The following is a 12,129-nucleotide window of genomic DNA, read 5'->3' on the forward strand; positions in this document are numbered from 1 at the left end:
AAAACACCGACTTTACACTTGACTCGGGAAATTCTACTACACCGGCTTTATATTCCGTCTCAATTCAACCCAGAAAACAAAAAAAAAAATAAGTGGAATAAAGGTCGAAATAATGGTCGGGGTACTTCCAAAAGGGGGGGGGGGGTAATTCTAGTTTTTCTACTAGTGCTAATTCTTTTACAGGTACAAACTCTCAACAACAAACACAGTTTGCAGGAATTTTAGGTCCAATCCCACTACCTACAATAATTTCCCACCTCAACAAATTCCCATTGGAGCATCACACACGAACTATTATTCCCAGCAACAAGGATTGTCGTTGTAACGCCCCGTTCTTAAATATCTATTCATGGGTTCCCGAGATCAAGAGTAAGGGCGTTTCGGTCTTTTATGGGCAATGGGTTTTATCCGAGAAGGTTTCGGACCGGTGTATGTTGATAGAATCATAGGGCTTCTCGCCACCTTCGCGTGGATATAAAGTTCATCGGTAACGGGCTTAGAATAGAGGAGTTACGGCATTTCGAAGATATTTTCGATTATAGCCCTTAATGGGAAAAGTTGATAAGGAAGGCCAAGTATGAGAATGGGACACGCTAGGTACGCCCAGCGTAGGCTGGGTTACGCCCAACGTAATTGGGTAAATAAACGTGGGTCTGTGGGGGCGTACGCCCAACGTACGTCCAGAGTCTTTAAACCCTAATTTGAGGGTGAGCCACTATATAAGGAACATAATGGCTCAAACCCTAGCCTCATTATCAGTCTCCCCAACCTCAGAGAAACCCTAGAACGCCTCTCCCTTCCTTTTTGTGAGATCTTGATCTTGGGAAGCTCATTTTGGAAGTTTAAGCTTGGAAGAGGAAAGGAGGGAGTTGTCAAAGAAGGACTTGGGAAGTTGGAGCTTTTAGATCTGGAATAACATCATCTTCTGGATCCCTTTTGAGGTATAAAGTCTCTTGCTTGACATTTATTTTGTGTGGATCTTGGTGTTATGAAGTTTTGACATCTTTCTTGTCCCAAAAGACTCATCTTGATGCATGATTCGAGTTGGTTGAGTTTAGCTGTCCTTTTAGACCTTAGGAGAGGTCTTGCGTAAGAATAAAAAAGGTCCCAAGGGATTTGATTGTCTCATATGTGATATAGATGGGCCTTAATGGATTAAGACATTGAGTTAAGAGCTTTATGGACGTCCCAAGTGATAAAGTTTGAGACTTTTTGGATCCAAGGCATGTTTGGTCGATGGATCTGAAGTTTGGGCTTAAGAGCTTAATCCATTAAGGACTTATTAAGACTTTGAGTTCAGCGGGTTTACGCCCCGCGTAAAGTGATGTACGCCCAGCGTACTCACCATTCTGCTTGTACGCTTAGCATACATGGGAGGTACGCCCCACGTACTCTGTCTGCATGGATCATGAGTTTTTGGGCCGTGGTTTGGGGCATGTTTGGGTATTTGGGCCTTAGTGGGCCATCAGAAATCATATTTTATGGACCAAAGATTATATGGTGGGCTTAGGTTGCGGCCCATTAAGAGATTGGTCCCAATGTAGCAAACTGGGCCATTGGTGGGTCACTAGTGGGCTTGAGAAGCTTACCTAGTGTTGGGCCCTTCATATTCTAGTGTTGGGCCTTAGTCTTGGACCAGATTGAGTCAAGGGTGAATTGGTCAATTTACCCTTAGAAGGATATTGTGCTTGGACTAATGATTGTTTTGCTCCTTTGGATAGTTTGGGATTTTTGGTGAGACGGTGATTCGGGAATCTGCTTCTTCAGTTCAGAGTTTCGGCAGTTGCGAGGTGAGTTATCCTCACTATATCAACAGGGTCTAAGGCACCAAGTCCGGCCCTTTATCGGATTGTGATCCGGGTATCGTTGCGTGTTATTACTTTATTATGTTTGCATCCTGGTAGTTAGGATGGTATTGTGTTAGATACCTGGTTAAGGTCAGTATCCTGTTATATAGGATGATGCTATGCTAGTGACCGGTTAGGTCGGTATCCTGGTTAGGATGATGTTATGTTATGTGATCTGCTAGATCGGCTTGATTGAATGTGAATTGTTATATGATTGAATGTTTATGTGCACATGGTTGTTGGACTGGGGTTGGGTTGAGGCGGGCTCTGCTTTGTGCTGTAGGCCAACATACCCAGGGCGGACCGGTTGTCCCGAAGGCCCAGCGAGCGGTCCGGATATGCTGTAGGCCCTAAGAGGGTGGACCAGACGTGCCGAGGCTCGGTGAGTGGACTAGGCCGACTGAAGGCCCAGTGCGGGCGGACCAGTCATACTGTAGACTCAGAGAGTGGACCAGGTGGATTGAAGGCCCGGTGCGGGCGGACCAATCACACTATAGACTCGATGTATATGGCTAGACTCGGAGGGTGGACCAGGTGGACTGAAGGCTGGTGTGGCAGACCAGTCACACAGTAGACCCGAAGTGCATGGTTGTTCTGTGTTCTGTTATGATATGGCATGTTGTGCGTGTATGGTATAAGTGGTTGGTATTTTGGGGGTATCTCACTAATCTTTCGGGCTTACAGTTGTGGTTTAATGTTTTTCATGTTCTTCAGGAGACCGTGGCAAGGCAAAGGCGTGATCGTACCGCTCCTCATGATTTTGTTTTATGATGTGACTCTGGGAAGACTCTGATGATAATTGTATTGAAAACCTTTTTGTAATAACTTAATGAAACGGGTTTGTTTTTGAAAAGTTTAAATTGGTTGAAATTTTATGGTCGTTACAGTCGCCGACCCAACAACAACTTGGCTCAATTACTACTTTCAGCCCAACACGCCCAATGCTCCCTTCATTTGGCGCTACTTCATTTGGGCTTCACCCATGTGCGAACCAACTTCCCTATATTGCACATCCTACTCAACAGCCCTAAGTGGGTTCTTTTTTAAAATTTTCGTAGACCAGGCCCCACGGCCAAAGTGGTCCACAACAGCAACACAATAATTTTGTTGGTGGATTTGTTCCGACTAATCAACAAACACCTCAATTTACCGATCTCAGCTCCATTTTTCAAGCAATGTTTGTTCAACCGCCACAACTATTACATGACCATTTTCTGTTCTTGTCTCTCTGAGTCTTATCCAATTGAGGATTTTGGAGTACCACCCAAATACTTCGATTTGAAAGTGATAATCACAATTCTCAGAATTTCCCAGCCTTTCTATACCCAAATTTCTAACACGAGTGTGTTGTCAAAATTATCAAACAAACTTGATCCTAAGTTGAAAAAAGAAATTACCACAAAATTGCAAAGCACGTGACATGAAGATTCAACAAAAAAAACATAGAAGCTACGAGGATTCAACAAAAATCGCAATGCAGTACCCAACTGCAAAAGCATACCAACTTTAAAAATCTAATCGTCGTTCTTTTTCTTATGTTGATTCCTTTGTAAAAACTAGATGACCCTCTCTTTAAAACCTAAATCGATCTAGTTCAAATTCATTTAAACAAGATTTCAGTAAAGTAAAGTATCTGCTATATGGAATAATTAAGCGTATAGAACCTCAAGGGAAAAAAGGATTTGAGGTGTCGTATATTTAGTTGACGGGATCGAGATGTAACAAAAATTAATACTCTAGACACAGATGTAGATAAATAAGATGAAAGAATTCAGTACATGAACATAGTATACATACATACAAGAGAATGAAGAGATCCATCAAGAAAGATGGTGGATGAGAATGTCTCTATGCTTATTTTGCATACATACGAGAGAGGATAAGAGAAGGCAAGAGGGTATTTTGGTTTTTGGAAACGTTAAGGTGGTGTTTATTTTTTGTTTACAAATTTTCTTGGCCTCTTTTGTTTGTGCTATTAACCTTCACAAACTATTTTTTTAGAAGATTGTTGTAACACTCGTGTTTCTAGCCTATGCATTTATATTGAGTTGATAGTCTAGGTTAACCTTTGTAACTCATTTTGAAGAAATGAAAAAGAATTATGTGAATATTATGTGAATTATGTGTTTTATGCTTAATTATTAGGGCTTAATTAATTAAGAATGAAAATAAGCGTCAAAATTAAAGTGTGAGATAAACCCGATATCTTTACATAAATTTGTAGCGGTCGAAACAAGGATTTCGGGGATATAAAGAATACCAAAATCCGATCAGAAGCTTCATCCTATAAATAGAAGGCTGCGAGCCTTCTCAGATATTTTTAAGAAATTGCCATATTTAGCCATTTTCTTCATATTTTCTTCACCTTAACCTTCCGCGAAGCCCCGATATCGATTGTAAAGCCCGAAATACTCCACGAAGTGCCCGTGAAGCCCGGAAAATTTATCTTTTCGGTTTCGAAGCCCGACTTTTGCAGAGCCCGGTTTCTCAATAAAACTCTCGGTTTTATTAGAAACGATCGTTTTAGGAAACGAAATGTTGCCCGATTTTCATCAAAACATGTGAGTGTGTAGTTACTTTCAATTTACACATAGATATGAAGTATTTGCCTTGAAATACGTGTTATGTGTAAATATATTAATTGTTTAATTAAGGTGACTGTTAAATTGATGTTTTATACAAGTTTTAAATTGTATATGCTTTTTATCTAGAAAATACGTTGGGTAGAACATGGGTAGATGAAATAGTTGATGTGTGTTAAAAATGTGAGAGGCATCGATGTTGTTGTTGTTGTCATATAGCGGAGTATAGATGAGGACCACGGACTTTCTAGACAGTCCAGTGGAACACTAGCAGGTTCGCAACTTGTAGGTGTTGATGAATTAAATGTTCATTGTCATACTCCACCCCCCTCATGGTTGCCTTAAGGACATGTATGGCTGAGGAAACCCCTTAGCAGTAGTGTCCATCCCGATGATAATCCTTAGGCTAGGTCCTTTGTGATAGGTGTTTAGGGACGTAAAGTGAGGACAATGGGAATGAGTAATCAGGGTTATTGTTGATTGGTGAACTTAATAATTATATTATTATTGTGGGTTGAAAACCCTATATGCTCACCAGGCTACCAAGCCTGACCCACTCAGTTTTAATGATTACAGGTAGTGGACCCCGAGCATAGTCGGAGGATGATGAGAGATTTTTGGATTATAGGCCAGTAGACCCCGATAATTGTTTAAAGGCTTATAATGTCTTGTTTATGCTTTTGATCTGTATCGGAACATGACATCCCGAGGTTTTGATATATATATGGAAAATATATACCTTCTTAATGAAGGATTTTGATAAAATTTTATCATATGTTGTTTGGGGACCAATTCTGTAACATCTTTTAAAAAGATTTCTCTGATTTTATTTTAAAAAGCATAAATTAAATCGGTCTTTTCTGGCCGAGAAATTAGGGGATGTCACAGTTGGTATCAGAGCATTAGTTTAAGCGAACTAAGAAATTGTAGAATTTCTAGACTTGAACTTAGAATGCTAAGTGATGATTGTGAGATGAGTGTTTACCATATTTTAGACACGAGCACTAGTTTATTTTAGGGAAGATGCCTAAAATGCCCTTATGTGCTAAATGTTATGTGTTTGCCATGTGTGCCATTATTTGTTCGGATCTATGGTCTGTTGCCGACCGGATCTGGAAACTTTATGTGTGTAGGATTCTAAACGTGTGATTACGAGATTAGAACTAACATGTCAACGTTTTGGAGTGATAAGGGAATTGACATGTCTAACAAGGATAAAGACCTAAATTCACCTTATTTGATATATAGAGTGTAATGGCAAGAACTCAGAGTGGATCTGGAAATGCAAACAAAACCCAACAACCTCAACCCCAAGTGGTGGAACAGGTGCCTATAGTAGGAGTTGCACCCGAACCCATCACCATGGCTGGAGTACGAACTATGATTCAGACCATGTTGGCTGAACAGAGGGAGGAATTGAGGCAAATGTTGCTGAACGACAGGGATGAACCTTCAGTTCCTGTTGAACAACATGAACTAAATGACGATCGATCTGAAGAAGGGAACAACAATAGATCGGTTGGTCATAGTAAACCGCTTGTGGTTGGGAGGAATAACCACAAGGGTAGAATGGAGAGAAATGGGTGCAAGTATAAGGACTTTATGACTTGCAAGCCATCAAACTTCAATGGAAAAGAAGATCCTGTCAGAGTAATGGACTGGATCTCGGAAATGGAGTTGGCTTTCATGACTTGTGATTGCCGAGGCAAATTACAAACTACCTTTGCAGTACGTCAGTTCAGGGGTAGTGCTGCTCGTTGGTGGAGCACTTTGGGGAAAACCCTAAGCCCTAATGAGCCACTGCAATTAACTTGGGCAGAGTTCTTAGTGCACTTCAAGCGCAAGTATTGCTCGGCCCAAAACGTACTTGAGTTAGAAAACCAATTTCTAACGTTGCAGAAGGGGAGTATGAACGCTGACGAATATACAAATAACTTCACAGACAAAATGGAGTTTGCTTTGCGTATTGTCCCAGATGAGTTGGCAAAAATAGACAGGTATGCAAAGGGACTTCCATGGGAGTACGCGGTGCCAGTACATCAGGCACTTACTTTGGAGGCAGCTATCTGGGCTGCCAAGTCTGTTGAAGATATGATAAAAGGGAGAGCCGCCGGCAAGGTTGAAGTTGGCGAAAAGAGAAAGTTTGAAGGAACTTCAAGTTCCAATAAAAAGAACAAATTCTCGAAGACTGGTTCGAGAAAGTTTGGAGGAGGAAGCGAAGCCAAGTGGTGTGACAAGTGTAGGAAGAAACATGCTGGGAAGTGCAGCGTGGAAGTCACTTGTTACAAATGTGGAAAGCCAGGGCATTATGTCAATGAATGCACCTTCAATAAGAACGTATGTTTTGGGTGCAACGAAGAAGGGCATATTTTGAAGGACTGCCCGAAGAAGAAGGACGCAGCAAAACCCAATCTACCACCAAAGCCGAAGGCGAGAGCCTTTCAGATGACACTCGAAGCTGCGAAAGAAGAAGCTGATGTTGCTTCAGGTACCTTTCTCGTAAACGAATTGCCTGTCCAAATTTTGTTTGATTCTGGAGCCAATTACTCTTTTATATCGCATGAATTTGGTAGAAAGCTAGTTTTGCCTGTAGATATGCTAGTTAATGCTATAATAGTCAAGATTGCTAGTGGCAAGTTTGTACCTGTTAGCCATCGTATAAAAACATCCTCATTGACTTGGATGGGAATAAGTTCCAAGAGGAATTATTGCCTATCGAGTTAAATGGATTCGACATAGTTTTAGGAATGGATTGGCTTAGCGCCAACGATGCAGAAATACTATGTAGAAAGAAGATAGTAAAAGTAAACACGCCAGGGAAAGAGTCGTTTATGGTGTATGGAGACAAACGCAGAGTAAATTCTGGAATCATTTCCCTAATGAAAGCCAAAAAGTGTTTGGCCAAGGGATGTACATCATATCTAGCGTTCGTAATCGATGCCAAGATGGAAAAGAAGGAGGTGTAGAATATTCCGGTGGTGTGTAATTATCCGGAAGTCTTTCCGGATTGCCTCCTGATCGACAAGTAGAATTTCGTATCGACTTGTTACCAGGAACGACGCCGATAGCAAAAGCACCTTATCGATTAGCGCCAACCGAAATGAAAGAACTTATGACACAACTTCAGGAGTTAATGGACAAAGGTTTCATTCGACCTAGTTCATCGCCCTGGGGAGCCCCTGTGTTATTTGTAAAGAAGAAAGACGGGAGCATGAGAATGTACATCAATTACAGAGAGCTGAACAAAGTGACGATAAAGAACAAGTACCCGTTGCCAAGGATCGATGACTTGTTCGACCAGTTTCAGGGTTCGAGCTATTTCTCGAAGATCGATCTTAGGTCGGGATACCATCAACTAAAGGTGAGAGAGCAGGATATCGAAAAGACTGCGTTTAGAACGAGATAGACACTATGCATTTTTGGTTATGTCGTTCGGACTAACCAATGCCCCAGCAACTTTCATGGATTTGATGAATAGGGTTTGTAAACCATTCTTAGATAAATCCGTGATAGTATTCATAGATGATATCTTGATTTATTCGAAAAGCAAGAAGGAACATGAAAATCATCTACGTGAAGTGCTAGAAGTCCTGAAAAAGGAGAAGCTGTATGCAAAGTTCTCCAAATGTGAATTTTGGATTCAAGAAGTCCAATTTTTAGGTCATGTGGTTAACCAAGAAGGAATAATGGTTGACCCAACAAAGATTGAAGCTGTGATGAAGTGGGAGCAACCAAAAAGTCCTATGGAGATTCGAAGCTTTTTAGGATTAGCTGGATATTACCGAAGGTTTATCCAAGGCTTTTCTTCGATTGCTACTCCATTAACAGCTTTGACCCACAAAGGAGCCACTTATGCTTTGAATGAGAAGCATAAGGAAGCCTTTGAGAAGTTGAAGAAGAGATTGTGTGAAGCACCGATTCTTTCATTGCCTGAAGGAGTTGTTGACTTCGCAGTTTATAGCGATGCATCTGGAGTTGGGTTAGGTTGTGTTCTGACCCAAAGAGATAAAGTGATCGCGTATGCATCGAGGCAATTGAAGGAACATGAAAAGAACTACCCCACTCATGATCTGGAGTTGGCAGCGGTAGTATTTGCCTTAAAGATATGGAGGCATTATCTTTATGGCACAAAGTGTAAACTTTTCACTGATCATAAGAGTCTCCAATATCTCTTTAATCAAAAGGAATTGAACATGAGGCAACAACGCTGGCTAGAGTTACTCAAGGACTACGACTGTGAAATACTTTACCACCCTGGTAAAGCAAATGTTGTTGCTGATGCTTTCAGTCGAAAGGTAAACCTTGAAAAGAAAAGTCCAAGAGCATTGAGAATTGAAGTTGTCTCGACAATTGTGGAAAGTATAAAGAAAACTCAAGAGGAAGCTTTAGAGAAAAATGACCGAAAGGAAGAACGTTTGGGCAAAACGTTAGTGTTCGGTACAAACAACCAAGGGTTGAAGGTATTCCAAGATAGGATTTGGATACCTAAGACGGGCAGAGTGAGAGATCTTCTGGTGGAAGAAGCTCACAAGACCATGTACTCGATTCATCCCGGTAGTAAAAAAATGTATAGGGATCTAAAACCCAATTATTGGTTGCCGACGATGAAGCTCGATGTTGCTAAGTATGTGGCCGAGTGTGTAACTTGTGCTAGGGTTAAGGCACAACATCAGAAACCGTATGAGAATTTAGAACCTTTACCCGTACCCATGGGTAAATGGGAAGACATCACCATGGATTTTGTGACTAAACTAACCAGAACAAGGAACGGTCACGACATGATTTGGGTGGTCGTTGATCGCTTCACTAAGAGTGCGCATTGCATAGCAGCCAAAGAGAAATGGTCTATGGATAAACTTGCGAATTCTTACGTGAAGGAAATTGTGAGGCTTCACGGTGTTCCGTTAACGATTGTGTCCGATCGTGAAAACCGTTTTACCTCGAGATTTTGGAGGAGTCTACAAGAGGAATTGGGTACCAAGTTGTGTTTGAGTACAACTTACCATCCGCAAACTGATGGTCAGAGCGAACGAACGATTCAAACATTGGAGGATATGCTGAGAGCATGTACCCTAGAATTCCAAGGTAACTGGGATGAACACTTACCTTTAGTAGAATTCTCCTATAATAATAGTTTCCACTCAATCATTAGGATGGCACCTTATCATGCCTTGTATGGGGAAAAGTGTCGAACGCCATCATGTTGGCTGGAAGCTGGGGAAAAGTAGTTTATGGGACCTGAAATAGTCCATGAGACTGCTGAAAAGTTGAAAGTGATAAGGGAAAGGATGTTAGCTGCTCAAGATCGACAAAAGAGTTATGCTGACAAGAAAAGACAACCGATAACCTTTGAAGTTGGAGATTCGGTTTTAATTAAAGTCTCACCGTGGAAGGGACTTATAAGATTTGGTAAGAGAGGGAAGTTGAGTCCAAGGTTTATTGGACCATTTAAAGTTCTTCAGAGGATTGGGAATCAAGCTTACAAGCTAGAGTTACCGGAAGAACTAGAGGGTATTCATAACACCTTTCATGTGTATTACTTGAGAAAGTTCACGGGAGATGTGTCCGACATAATTCCGATTTCTGAGTTAAGGTTGGATGAGGACAAGAGGTTGATCGAAGAACCTGAGGCAATCGTTGACCGTAAGACTATGAAGTTACGACGCAAGATGGTCGATTTAGTGCTTGTGCACTGGAAACATACGAATGGACCAAATTTCACTTGGGAAACGGAGAGTGACATGATGAGTCGCTACTCGTAGTTGTTTGGTGATATGTGATTCCGGGGACGAAATCATCCTAAGGGGGAGAGAATTGTAACACTCGTGTTTCTAGCCTAGGCATTTATATTGATTTGATAGTTTAGGTTAACCTTTGTATCTAATTTTGAAGAAATGAAAAAGAATTATGTGAATTATGTGTTTTATGCTTAATTATTAGGGCTTAATTAATTAAGAATAAAAATAAGCGTCAAAATTAAAGTGTGAGATAAGCCCGATATCTTTACATAAAGTTGTAGTGGTCGAAACAAGGATTTCGGGGATATAAAGAATACCAAAATCCGAGTTATAATGAAGAAGTTATGACCTGTCGAAGTTTCGCGACAAAACCGGCACGGTGCTGAATGTCGTAAAAAGTGAGTTTTCGATAAACTACTTTTTAGCCTTAGTAATCTAAACGAAAGTCATAGTATTCGTTAAACCGAGAAGTTCGATAAAAAGAACGCCCAAATCTGACTTCGTATGAGGAAATTATGATTTTTCGAAGTTTCAGCTTAGCAGTAGACAGCTAAAAACTCGAATTTTAGATCGAGCGATTTTTAGCCGACACAACCTAAACGAGAATTGAAGGTCTCGTCATTAGGAGCACAACGGTAAAAAGTCTGACGAAAACGGACGTCGGATGAAGAAGTTATGAATTTTTAACGGATTTCCTGTCCCGGTCTGTTAAAAATAATAATATAAAATTTAAAATCACAATTAGCCGACGAAGTCTAAACGGAAGTTGTAGAGCTTTATTTTACCTACGCGTGCATATAAAGAACGTCAAAAACGGAGCTCGTATGCGAAAGTTATGGATTTTAGAAGTTTTGGCGCGAAAATCGAGAAAATTCGCATAGTCACGAGTGGCCACGTCACCCTCGCCGAAAAAGTGCCACGTGTCATGCTGAGTCACCAGGCTGCTGAGTCACCAACCTAATGAGTCACCGAGCTGCTGAGTCATCCGAAGCCGTGACACATCCGAGGAGCGACGCGTGTGCAGCCTAGCTCCGAGCCTCGCATAGCCTAGCTCCGAACCTCGCATGTGCACCAGTAGGCCGCGGTCCAATCAGAAGCTGCCAGCGAGCCCTCGTAGGTGCGACCCATGTGCGAGCCATGCGCAGCCTCGTGCGAGCCACCCCTTGCGAAGCCTCTCAGCCGTCGGATCAGAAGACTCTCAGCCCTTGGATCAGAAGCTTCACCCTATAAATAGAAGGCTGCGAGCCTTCTCGGATATTTTTAAGAAATTGCCATATTTAGCCCATTTCTTCATATTTTCTTTACCTTAACCTTCCGCAAAGCCCCGGTATCGATTGTAAAGCCCGGAATACTCCACGAAGTGTCTGTGAAGCCCGAAAAATTTATCTTTTCGGTTTCGAAGCCCAACTTTTGCAGAGCCCAGTTTCTCAATAAAACTCCCGGTTTTATTAGAAACAATCGTTTTAGGAAACAAATTGCTGCCCGATTTTCATCAAAACATGTGAGTGTGTAGTTACTTTCAATTTACACATAGATATGAAGTATTTACCTTGAAATACGTGTTATGTGTAAATATATTAATTGTTTAATTGAGGTGACTGTTGAATTGATGTTTTATACAAGTTTTAAACTGTATATGCTTTTTATCTACAAAATATGTTGGGTAGAACATGGGTAGATGAAATAGTTGATGTGTGTTAAAAAGGTGAGAGGCCTCGATGTTGTTGTTGTTGTTGTTGTAGTCATCTAGCGGAGTATAGATGATGACCACGGACTTTCTAGACAGTCCAGTGGAACACTACCAGGTTCACAACTTATAGGTGTTGATGAATTAAATGTTCATTGTCGTACTTCATCCCCCTCATGGTTGCCTTAAGGACATGTATGGCTGAGGAAACCCCTTAGCAGTAGTGTCCATCCCGATGATAATCCTTAGGCTAGGTCCCTTGTGATAGGTGTTTA

This window comes from Lactuca serriola, chromosome 9, assembly GCF_051521515.1.
Source record: "Lactuca serriola cultivar US96UC23 chromosome 9, Lser_US96UC23_V15, whole genome shotgun sequence".
Lineage (NCBI taxonomy): Eukaryota > Viridiplantae > Streptophyta > Magnoliopsida > Asterales > Asteraceae > Lactuca > Lactuca serriola.